The sequence below is a fragment of the Podarcis gaigeae genome (assembly GCF_964106915.1).
Source record: "Podarcis gaigeae genome assembly, chromosome: 13".
NCBI classification, from domain to species: Eukaryota; Metazoa; Chordata; class Lepidosauria; order Squamata; family Lacertidae; genus Podarcis; species Podarcis gaigeae.
The window spans coordinates 21,187,292-21,199,949 of NC_139689.1; the positions used below are offsets into that span (position 1 = coordinate 21,187,292).

At 46.5% G+C, this 12,658-nt stretch overlaps 1 protein-coding gene and 1 long non-coding RNA gene across 5 annotated transcripts in view; one reads left to right on the plus strand and one right to left on the minus strand.

The window, feature by feature from the left end:
- Positions 1-931: 931 nt before the first annotated feature.
- LOC310829489 lies at positions 932-3,511 on the minus strand. Its single transcript, XR_014557284.1, has 2 exons — positions 3,392-3,511; positions 932-1,191 (listed from the first exon to the last, which is right to left on the minus strand). It is a non-coding gene; the product is annotated as an uncharacterized lncRNA (long non-coding RNA).
- SLC6A16 (solute carrier family 6 member 16) overlaps positions 2,408-12,658 on the plus strand; it is a 29,299-nt gene continuing 19,048 nt past the window's right edge. Inside the window, exons 1-3 of one of the 4 annotated variants that reach the window (XM_083707884.1) lie at positions 2,408-3,810; positions 9,589-9,655; positions 12,432-12,563. The gene's annotated coding sequence lies outside the window, so the exon portion shown is untranslated. Of the gene's footprint in view, positions 3,811-6,200; positions 6,391-8,115; positions 8,162-9,588; positions 9,656-12,431; positions 12,564-12,658 lie in introns of those variants that run through there. The other 3 variants (XM_083707887.1, XM_083707886.1, XM_083707885.1) reach the window with 3 other exon arrangements.

A 12,658-nucleotide genomic window follows, 5' to 3' on the forward strand; every position in this document is an offset into this window, starting at 1 on the left:
GAACAGAAGTTTGCTACATGTTTTAAAAGCATTCTATATAAATAACAAATACATTATACATATATCTCCAACCAACATTAGCTTGCCAGAATGCCCAGTCCACAAATTGGCCCTAGTGCCTACTGCTTATTAAGGTTCCCAGCTTACTAACATGGTGCTCAAAGGTACAAGATGCATTTTAATTGTGTCTGTGGTTTGTGTGGCATGGCCTCATGAGCTAAATTTTAATCCCTGCCAAGCGTAAACTAGCCAGCCTAAACTACAGGTTGCAATGTTAGAATCATAGAGTTGGAAGGGACCCCATGGGTCATCTAGTCCAACCCCCTGCAATGCAGGAACATGCACCCATACCTGGATCAAACCTGTGACAGTGGCATTATCAGCACCATGCTCTAACCAACTGAGTTAACCAGCAAGGCATGGGCACAAGATGTGGGACACAATATTCAGATGGAGGAATGGGAAAAACTATGGAAGAGTGAGATAAAATTTACAGCATGTGTGGCAATTAAAGAAAATTATATGAAAATGATGTATAGGTGATATCTAACTCCAGTCAAATTAGCAAAAATGTACAAAGCTAAAGAAAGCAAGTGTTGAAAATGTAAAACAACAGAAGGGACTTTTTTTCACATGTGGTGGGATTGTAAAAGAATTATTGGGAAATTATTTATAATGAAATGGAGATGTTTAAAATAACCTTTGTTTAAAAAAAAACCCAGAAGCTTTCCTAGTAGGTATTACAGGAGTGGACCTACCAAGATTACAAAATAACTTATTTATGTATGCAACTACGGCAGCACAAATACTACTAGCACAACACTGGGAAGAAGAAGGTGTCCCAGCCAAAGAAGAGTGGCAAGTTAAATTAATGGAATATGCTGAAATGGCAAAATTGACAATGAAACTAAGAGGAAGAGACGACAACGAATTTAAAGAAGATTAGAATGACTTTATTGCATATATACAGAAGCAATGTACACAAGTTAATACATTAGCAAGGTTCTAGGACTACTTGTAATTTTATTATGAATGGACAATAAGTAATTTTAATGGTTTTTTTAATTTACAATGGACATGTGGAATGCTGATAAATAATGGAACCAAGGAAGGGATAGGGGGAAGTCAATTTCTTTTGTTTGGTTTTGAATTTGTATTGCTGTTGTTTTATTTTTTGTTATTTTTGGAAAACTAATAAAATATTACCAAAAAAAAAAGAGTTAACCAGCAAGTCCAGCCACATTCTCTCTACGGATAGCCTTAAATACCTGGCTTGGAATACCTTTGTGTAGAAACCTGTTCAACCTGTAGGGAGCTTAATGCCCACAAGGAACTCGCTGTTTCATTATGCGGGATGTTAATAACTAGATTTGGCATCCGCCGTCATTTTTCTTTTTAATTTTAAAGAAATGCAATTATTACATTATATTCACAGAAAAAACAAACACGCATATATGGCTACCGACTCCCCTACGACACAGGGAGATAAAATGGGAAGAGAGGAACCATGCATTCCACCTTGAGCTCCTTGGAAGAAAGTTGGAATACAACTGTAATGAAAAAATATACTGTGTAATAAATAGATAAAATATGATATAAATAAATTTGGAAAAAGATGTTTTGTCTGTTTCCTATGCATTTGGACAACTCCTAAGATACAGTACCCAATTTTGCATGATGGTTCCCGGGATGAAGAAGTAGCTTTCTGGAAATTACCGTATTTTTCGCTCTACAGGATACACTTTATACCCTCCAAAAATTAAGGGGAAATGTGTGTGCGTCCTATGGAGCGAATGCAGGCTCCGTGACTTCAGCGATAGCAATGTGAAGCCTCCGAAGCGCAGGGGGAGTGCTCCCTCCATGCTCTGGAGGCTTTGCGTTGCTTTCGCTGAAGCCTGGAGAGCGAGTGGGGTCGGTGCGCACCTCTTCAGGGATAGCCGCCTGAAGCCTTTGGAGCGCAGTGTGAGTTCCCGCTGCACTCCAAAGGCTTCAGGTTCCTTTTGCTGAAGCCGGGAGAACAAGACTCTCCTGGCTTCAGCAAAAGGAACCTGAAGCCTCCGGAGCGCACCAGGAACTCGCACTGCGCTCTAAAGGCTTCAGGGATAGCCGCCTGGAGGCTTTGGGTTGCCTTCACTAAAGCCTGGAGAGCGAGAGGGGTCGGTGCACACCGATCCCTCTTGCTCTCCAGGCTTCGCTTCGCTGGAGAGGAGCTGCACAGTTTTCCCTCTCTGTGCAGTGCCCCTTCAGCAAAGGGGGAGGAGAAATGGAAGGGGCTCCGTTTCTCCTGCCGCTTCGCTGAAGGGATGCTGAGCAGAGAGGGGGAGATTCCCTCCTCCGTTCTCCCCCTCTAAAACAAGGTGCGTCCTATGGTCGGGTGCGTCCTATAGAGCGAAAAATACGGTAATCTCAAGTTTCTGGATATGTTTGGATACAAATCAACATGATTTTGAATCAAATCCCAGAGCAGTGTAACAACATTAACATATGTGGGCAACTCTGGAAGGTGGTCTGGAATAGCAAGTATGGATCATTTCACTTGATTCTTAAAGCTCTGCACTACGTATCTGCTAGTGAACAATTCAAGGTTTTGCTGTTGGCAGATAAAGCCCTAAATGACCTGGAACCCAAGGAGCTCTGCTTAGGGTAGAGAAAGTCCTACATCTTGTCCCATCCAGGAAACAACATCCAACATCTAAGAGGACATTTACACAAAGCAGGTCATTCTTGGTAGTGCCCCCACCACCACACCCCTCATTATTTGACTGCCCTCCATAGTAGAAGCAGAATACCTACACTTCTATTGACTGCTTTTGGTTCATACTGAAAATAGTTTGTTTTTTTCAGGGCTGGTATTATGGCCATTGCTGCTGTTGAAGTTGATTATGATTTTAAAGTATGTTTTTATTACTTTGTGTTCTGTTGTTTTTTAATACCGTTAGCTGTCACGTGCTCCTAATCGGAGGAAAGGCAGAATGTCAAAACAATGAATCATCAGCTGGACACATCTGTGCAGTGTGAACAAAGTTTTTTGTGCAACCGAACTTACAGAGTTTTCTAAGGAGCCATGTTGCTCCTTTGAAAGAAACAGATGAGAAAGGATGAAAATAAAGGGGACTCTTTTCCTTTCAATCTTCATAACCGTGTGTGCACGTGAAAACCAACATGTATGCGCGTGCACGCATCTTCTCTTATTCTGCCATTCTTTGCAGCACATCAATTTACTTCTCTTTTCTTTCATGCTTTTTCTCCCTTCCTATCTTCCTCCCCCCCCCCGCCCCCCGCGCCTTTATCCTGATTTTCCCTTCTTTCTTGCCGTTTCCTCTTTCTTTACCGGAGAAAAAGGGCGGCACGGCACGTATACAAATGTTACAGGACTCCCATCAGGCCCTACCGGCATGATAAGAATTGTAGTCCACTCCCTGGACGTCACGGAGTGCTCCTTCCTCCTGCGGGTGTTCTTATGCCCAAACATTACCCAGGATGAACGTCGTACGGCATGTGCTCATTCCTCTGCCGTTGCCGCGTGACACGTGTGTGCGTGCATGTGTGAAAGAGGCGCGGGGTTGCGGGGAGAGATCTTCCATCTTTCGCGGCCTCCACTGCGAGAAGAGCGCGGTTTCGAAAGCGGCAGTACCCGAGAGGCGGCGCCGAGGCGCTGGGCGGGGTCGGAAGGCTTTTTTGCTCGCCTCTGGACGCGGGGGGAGCTTGGCTGATGCAACGTGGCCACGCTTGCAAGGCTCCGAGCTCCCTCGCCTGTTCTCCAGGTGTCACGACGGAACGGACGCGTCCGGATCGCACCCCGAGGTGCTGGTAGGTCTGGGCAGGAGCGGCGAGGAAGGAGACCCTCCCGCTTGCAAGGAGGCGAGATTGGGGGCGGAATGAATTGGGTTAGGGGGAGCAAACCCCAAGGCGAAGCATCGGGGGCTTCCAGAGGGCAGGACAGGGAAGGGGACATGGGAGCGGATCCGGAACTCCCCGAGACAGAGAAGTGGGGGCGAGGGGAAAATCGACCCCCTCTTCTCTGGGGTGTGGAGAAGCGTGGCGGCGGTTTGGAGGGGAGACGGCTTAAGGTGGGCAGGGGAAGGTCCGCCCAGCACCCATGTGGCGGGAATAGCAGCTGAACAACATGCGAAGCATTCCTTCGCTGATGATCTTCTTCCTCTACCTCCCACCGCTGCGCATCACCTGTTGGGCTGCTGCCTGTCACGCAGCTGTCAGACGTGGCCGCTCGGTGCCGTAAATAGAATAAAACAAATAGAGAATTCTGCGCGGGGGGGGGCGGGGAGTTTGCAAGGTGGCCGGGGTATAAGGGGGGGCAGCTAGCCCCCAATCAATAAAAAATAAATAAAAATACATAGCTAACTGAGGTTCTGCCCTCCCAACAAAAATCCTGGCCAAGCCGATGCTGAAAGTGCAATTGAGTAGATGTGGCCAGAAGGAGCAGGCATGGGTGCGGAAAAGGTCCCTAGGCTCCAAAGGTAAACGGAGACAAGGATTAGGGATGTTTATACACATAGTGTGTATGTGATCTCGGGCTTCTGGGACGCCTCCTTGATCTTCAGTCCCAAAACTTGTGAATAATTTGGGCTGCAATGCCTGTAATCACTTTTACCAAGTGCAGCAGTAAATTAACAGTTAAGAGTGTCATTCTGAGAGCTGGGAGAGACCAGGGTTCAAATCTTCACATTGGGTGACCTTGGGCCGCTCTCTGTCTCTCAGGCTAACCTACCTCCCAGGGTTGTTGTAAGGATGAAGTGTGGGGGAGGAGAACCATTTACACCACACTGAGCTCCTTGGAAGATAAAGGTGGTATAGAAATATAATTAGTAAATCATAAATATACAGGCAAATGTGTAAAGGGTTTCCACTTCATTATACAGTATATTAATCAGCTTTTTTAAAAAAGCATGCACATCCCTGATTAAATTAGGATTCGGATTTTACAACGAACTGACTGTTTTTGACACAAGAGTCGCTGTGAATTAGTAGTGAAAATGTCTTACTGGGAATACTGGATTCAAATCCCCAGTTGGCTACAAAGCTCACTGGCCGATCTTGGGCTAGTAGTAGTTGCTCTCTCGCTCTCTCTCGGCCTAACCAACTTTGCAGGGCTGTTGTTCAAGGCAAGGATAACATGGGGATGTGCTCTGTGCACTGCTTGAGTGCCATGGAAGAAAGGCCGGATAGGAATGTAACACACCAGTAAAAAGAAAATAAAAGTACGTATAAAAAAATACAAGTAGCAAGCTAATTACTGGAAGGAACTGCCACCTTCTCTCACACCCACAAGGTGGGAGTGCCTATTCTTTTGAGATGGTTGTCATGACTCACGCACAAGTTAACTGGAAAAATCAAAACAATGATACTGTAGTGGGGTTTTCCCTCAATACTGTTGCTTTTACCTATAGGAAAAAATTTAGTCACTTGTTATTATCTAAATTGACTAGAAGTGTATATCATTAACCAGCTCATAGAGTATTAGTCAAGGGGAAATGCTAAGAATATTACTATATGAGTTCTTCTGAGTATGTGCAGAGTGTCTGCCTTTCTGGCCAGTTAGGGTTCAGTGCTCACTGCCACATAATGCGAGAGAATGGTGTGGGTGGCATAGGGCTTGTGTGAGGCAGGGAAGTCGTGCGTTTGCAGGTGCGTACCCGGGGATTTGGTGAGCATAAGTGCTCAGGAGTTGTGTGAGTCAGGGGTCTTTTTTTGGGTTGCTGGGGGCAAACTAGATGTGGTTAGTTTGCTGCGTGGGGCGCAATTTGGTCTTATTTCTCCGATGGAAATTCCCCCCATATGGAAAATATGAACCTGACTTACCATGAGTCAGGCCGCTAAGGAGCAGCTCAGTGTTGCCTACATGAAGTGGCTGGGGGTTTCAGGCAGGGGTCTCTCCCAACCCTATCTGAGGTGCCATGGGCAGAACCTGGGGCCTTTTTTGAGGTGAAAGCATGTGCTCTGTCACAGCCCTTAGCCATAGGGGGAGCCACAGCCCTTAGCCATAGGGGGAGATGGGTACACTATGGGTCCTTATCACTCCCCGCTCCCCAAATGGTTTTGAAGAAGGGTGGGTTTAAGTTGTGTCTAAGTTTGGCTCTTGACTCTTGGCTCCGTGTGTTCTTGCGTACGTATGAGAGCAGGGACGGCCTTCCCACAATGCACCACACAGCCGCATGTGCGGTTTGGGGTTAAGGGTGGAGAAGCTACAATCCCCAGGGAGTGGAAGGTGTGTCCAGGATGGGAATGAGAAGATGGGAAAGGGCTTTCCCTGGCACTGGAGAGAATTTGGCCCAGAGGCCCCTTGGCTGGAGGGTGTGTGTGTTCTGATTTCCCATAGATGTGGGTGCCGTTAGAAGCTGCCCCCGAACAGAAGTCATATGGAGTTCTAAGGTATAATTGGTTTTCAAGGGGACTCCTATACTTAGCTGAATCAATCACTTCCATTATGTGTGTATGCAGGATTCTTGTTGTTGGCATCCATCTGTCTCAGGAGACAATGAGACCTATGGTGGGGAGGTCAAGCTGCTGGAAGGTTGCAGTGCCTGCCACGGCCGTAGAGACCAATGCAGGAGATACATGTTTTGTTGCAGCTGGGGCAGGAGAAGCCGCCCAGTTGTGCTACTGCAGATGCACCATGGCATTTCTTCTCTGTGCTCCTCCCAGTGGTTGTTTCTCCTATGGTCACTGCTATGGATACACAAACCTGACCATTTGCCTCCAGGCATTGCGGTCATCTGCAAGGGATTCCGAACTGAGCCGATGGCCTGGTTCAGACAATTATTGAAGGTTTTGCAAACCATGGTTTCTGAAGCTGAGAGTGTGAGCCAAGTGTTCCTCCCTTCTCTCCTATTTTCTGCCAACTTTGGCTTCAAGATTCTGGTTTACGAAGCCTGGAATGATCCTCCTAACTGAGCGACTATGTATCTTCTAAGTTGATAACGAGAGGATAAAATGAGGTACGTAGCTACACACAGCAACCCTGTAGAGTTGGGTTAAACTGGTAGTTTCCTTGCATCGGTGCTGCAGAACTGCATTGTAAAGTGCTTGCCTTTGATTCGGCAAGCTTAACTCTTGCACAGCACCCAGCCTGATCCTGTACAGTGGTACCTTGGGTTGCAGACGCTTCAGGTTACAGACGCTTCAGGTTACAGACTCCGCTAACTCAGAAATAGTACATCAGATTAAGAACTTTGCTTCAGGATGAGAACAGAAATCACTCGGCGGCAGCGGGAGGCCCCATTAGCTAAAGTGGTAGCTCAGGTTAAGAACAGTTTCAGGTTAAGAAGGGACCTCCAGAACGAATTAAGTTTTTAACCCGAGTTACCTCTAGGGACACGGGTGGCGCTGTGGGTAAAACCTCAGCGCCTAGGACTTGCCGATCGCATGGTCGGTGGTTCGAATCCCCGCGGCGGGGTGAGCTCCCATCTTTCGGTCCCAGCTCCTGCCCACCTAGCAGTTTGAAAGCACCCTTAAGTGCAAGTAGATAAATAGGTACTGCTTTATAGCGGGAAGGTAAACGGCGTTCTGTGTGCTGCTCTGGTGCCGGTTCGCCAGAGCAGCTTCGTCACGCTGGCCACGTGACCTGGAAGTGTCTCCGGACAGCGCTGGCTCCCGGCCTCTAGAGTGAGATGAGCGCACAACCCTAGAGTCTGTCAAGACTGGCCCGTACGGGCAGGGGTACCTTTACCTTTACCTTTTTACCTCTGTACCTCTTTTTGCAGAGCTGAAATGGGGGAGGGGGGGCTACTTGTGTGAGGCCTTGGGCTGTAGCCCTCACTTGCTAGTGACAGAGTTTTAAGAAACTAGACTGAACAAGAAGCAGATTAGCTCAAGGAGTTAAATAAGAACCTGGCTTTTAAAGTGTGGTGGTTCTGGGGAGAGAGATGTCTTGATACCACGTGGCCGCCTAACCTGAGAAGGTGGGACGTTTGGTTTGATCGTATATTTTTGCCGCTTGCTTTTTAAGGAGAAGCGTAAGCCGGGCTGCTTCTAAAGTGGGGACTGGGGCTTGTGTGCCTAGGCTTGTAGGTCACTTTGTAACATGATGCTTATCTGGGGAGTGAGGGGGGGCAGAGGGGGTGGGACCTGTCTCTGGGACTTTAAATAGGGCAGGCTTCCTGCTGGGACAGGAATAGAGGAAGAAAGATGCAAGTGAGCCATGGTAGGTTTCTTTCAAATTTCAAACCCTCATGTGTGTATGTGTGTGTGCTGGGTCGCCCTCATGTGAACGGAGGCAGCTCCTGCTGTAGTGCAAATTGAATTAGTCCCTTAATTAAAGGCTCCTGCGCACCTCTGAGCATGCCTCTTTCAGTCGGCCTCCTGTGAAGGCTGGCAATTCTGAGTGCTAAAATAACTCACCCTCAGGGCAGGGAGTGAGGAATAGTTTTCAGCCCGAGGGCCACATTCCCTTCTGAGCAGCATCCCAGGGGCCACATGCCAGGGTGGGCGGGGCTAGAGACAAAAGTGGGCAGGGCAATTGATATCAACGTTTGCCCTTGTGCAGTAGGCTTGTTTCTGCACAGGAGAGGGGGTGTTTGGGGAGGGGGTGTAGCCTGGGAAGAGTCTGAAGGGCCAGAGAGACGTCTGGAGGGCCGCATTTATTTCCCACCTCAGAATATATCCTGTTCTATGTTTCGTTCCTCTGTTTGTGTATCCTTCCTGTCCTTTAAGATATAAGAGTGATGCCCCAAATATTACATATTTATTTGTTTCTATTTATTACATTCTTATTCCACCCTTCAAGGACCTTGCATATTTATCCTTCCTCAAGGCATCTCAGGGTACTGCATTCAGCGGCATACTTTGGCAGTCTTTTGTAATATGGCGCCCTATGCGAGCCCAAAATTTGGCAACCCCAAATGGATCCCACCACCACCACCATCTTCTTTCCTCACAACAACCCCGTGAAGTAACTGAGGCTCAGAAAGAGTGAGAGAGTGAGCTGCTTCATGGCCCAGTGGGGAATTTGAACCCGGTTCTCCTCAGTCCTAGCCCGCCTTTCCAATCCAACACCATGCTGGCTGTCGTTACTCTAGATCTGTTGCATTGCGCTGCAAAATTTACTTATTTTATTTAGGGAAAAAGTAAACAATTTGATCGAAAAGAATTCTCAAAGTGGTGTACAAATGAGATTACATGACTAAAACCCACAAAGCAATAATTAAAAAAAAACCCCCTTAGTGTACATTGTTGGGGGCTGCCAACCCCACCTTCCCTTTACACCTGCTGAGAGTTAACCTATTGCCCACATAACTTTGTTTCAATGACCTGAGTTTAGGTCTGTAAAATCTGACTACTAGCTGCTGGGATCACCAATACTTGTTGCAAGGTTGCCTCAGGTAAACAGGTGATGCTATTGATTTTATGACCTGTGGGTCAAAAGATGGTAGTTAGCACATTTGTTTTAAAGACCCATAAAGTAAGGTCTTGTGTAACTTGGAGAGTTTTCTCATGTGATTTTGTGGTGCATACGTCAGTGTTGTGGGGTGAGGCTGGTGGGTGCTATCCTGCTCCCTCCTCATGCCTTCGCTGAGCGTCTTGGGGAGACCAGCTCCTCATGTTTGCCTGTGTTTTTGCTCTTCTGTAAAGGAGCGAACCCAGTGCTGTGGCAGACAGTCCTGAGCCCTAAAGTGTGGCTTCCAAGGCAACAAACAAGGTAAGGACAAAGAAGGAATTAAACATAATGGGAGGAATTAAACGTGATGAGAGCAGATACTGATTGTACCTTCGCCTTGTAGCTATTTTGGTGGCAACCTGCATTCAGAGATAGTGGGGTCTGATGCTTGTGTCTTGCTCCATCCTCAACTCTCAGTAGATTGTGAAATATTGGCAGGGGGAGGAATCTGCTGAAGTCATTGCACAACGATAGGCTGCTCCTGCAACTGAACCTCCCCTCTTCCTTCTCCTCCCTCTCCTATGCACCCCCAGAGGGTTCGCGGGAACCCCAAAGCAGATTTAAGGAGTTGCAGGGAGAGGAGACGGAAGGAGAAGTTCTGTTGCTTGAGCAGAAGTCTGGTTTCTTGCCCAATGACTTTGCCAAACACAACCCATAAGGAGAAGGACCCTGGGTTATTTTTTTTACTCAGTAAAAGTCACGCTTTTCAGTCGTGTTACAGTACAACTGTCTCCTTATTGTAGGATTTTCATAATACATTTAAACCAAAAGGGTATGTTACCAAATTAATTAGATCAGACCTTTTCAGTGGTGACCCCCCAACTTGTGGACTGCTCTACCCAGGGAGACATGCCTAGCGCCACCCTTATCTGTTTTTCGGCACCAGGTGAATACCTTTTTCTTTACACAAGGTTTTGGCCCTTAATTGTGGCCTCTTTTAGTTGGGTGAGAACAGCAAGTCCTGATCTGTTTTATCTGTTCAGCTGCGCTTTTAGATTTTAGATTTTTATTGGGAGTTCTTTATTTGGTTTTAATGTAAGTTGCTTTGGGTCACTTTGTGAGAAAAGCAACTAACAAATATAATAATAAATAAATACGGTGTATGAGGTTTTTGTGCACATCTTTGCACAATCAGTGGTAGTAGCCCCTTTCCCTCCCCTCACATGCAGCTGATTCGATTCAAGACCATGCAATCAGTCTTCTACAGGGCTGGAACCAGAGGTTGATCCCTTCAGGTCCATGATCTGGTCTGAGGCCTACTGGAGACAGGGGCCTCCTCCTGCTGCTGTTCTTTCTGTTCACTAGAAATGGGGCTTGGAACGACCTGTGGCCTTTGTTGGACTCCAGTTTCCCTAAGCAGCCAGCCAGCAGGGCCAATGTTTAGGGATGATGCTGGAAGTTGTAGTCTAACAATACCCTGGAGGTCCATAGGTTCCCTGTTCCTGCTCTTCAACATTCCTGCTTATTTGCCTCTTCCTCTTCCGCTAGCCTAGAGGTGGAGGGAATGCAAATAAGTGAGTGTGATGGGAAGAGGAGTAGCTAGCACAGGCTTGCTAGGCTCCTGCTCCTCCTCAGCGCTAATAGTGAGGCGTTCCATGCCCTCAGGCTTATAACCAAAGAAGATGTGACACACAAGGAAAAAGGAAAAGGAGGGAGGAGGGAAAAGCAAGCTCAGCCACAAGTTACAGGTCTTATAATGCAGTTAGAAATGGCAGAACCTCAGTTCAGTTAGATTCCTTTAAACCTCCAATGAAGTTAATAGCAAGCTTTTTGTCATGTAAACTGGAAGACCCTTTTTTGCATAAGAAGGCGCTGGCCGATTGAACAAGTTCAGTGCTTGCTTGAGGCTTCTTCGAGTTTTCCTTCTCAGGAGGGCTGTGTTGTTCCACAGCACACATGCTCACAAAGAGCCCAGGGCCATGCCCAGTTGTTTAAACATAGATCACCTCACAAAGCAAGATCCTGGCAAGGTGTGAGGCTTGAGCTACGTGTCGTTCTCAGTCCTGCGTAGCTTATCTCCAGCTTTGGACAAAATGCAGCCGTGGAGGCTTCAAACTAAAGCGGAAACATTATGCTGTGTACGTGTGTACGTATTTTTCCTTGCGGGGCATCCCCACTCCAAAAAAAGCTTTGTGTGTGTTTGTGTTTTAGTGGGAAAATGACACATGGGAAAAGGATTACAAACTCCCGCACCCCCTTCCCATGTGCTAGTTTTCTGCTTTTGGCTGCGGACTGTAGCTTCAAACATCTACGGTTCTGAGCACCCTTAGCAAACTACAGTTCCCAGGGCTCTTTAGGGGCTTGGAAGGTGCTTTAAATGTATGGCAAGGACGCAGCACCAGTCTGCAGCCCTTTCTTCACTCCATTTTGTGAAACAATAAACCTTGAGGCAAACCACACACAGTTTGCCACTTGCAAGCATTGCACAATTCAGTACGTGCTTAGGCAGCTTTTTAACAGCATCCCCTTCTGCACAATTGCCTCAGAGAATCTGTTATGCAGCTACATGTGTTTTATTTATGCCACAGAATGAAACGTGTGTTTGTAGGGACTTTGTTGGATTAAATGAGTTCACAGGTGTAGCTATTTCTACATCGCAGTTAAGTGATAATAAAACATCTTGCGTTGTTAGACTCAATTGAGTTTATCTATCATTTGATATTCTTCTCTAGCCTTAAGACAAGACTGAAAAAGTAGCAAAATCTTGTTGCTGAAATTGTATATATTTGGGAAACAAAGCTGGAATCTGATAAGCAGCAACACAGAAGCCGCACAAGAGTAGAAGTTGGGTATTCCCACATTTAATTAAATGCAGTGTCTCAATTCAGACATCCTGCCAAATTGTAGTTAAGAAATTTTAACTATGGTCTGCTGCATTCAAATTGAAAAACTAGGGTTTACAATTGGATTGACTGGGAAAATAGAACTGGAAACTGCACCTTAAAATGTATTTACGAACCATGTTTTGTGCTTAACTATGATTTGGAGTGATGTCTGAATGGACAACCCAGTTATGGCTGTTCGTCTACCTTCACAGATTGCTACATCAAGGAGATATAATTTGTGAACTTAAGAAGCCAAGGACAGAAAATGAGAGTGGGCATGCTGCTGTAAACTGGTTTTTGCCTGTTGCATGCTTAGATGAGCACATAAGATACCTCCACTGCATGTGAGTATACTTAGCCATCCTTTGTATTTGTTATCATATATGGAGCTTCTCAAGTGGATTCAGACCATTGGGTCCACCTAGCCAAGATCTCAGGC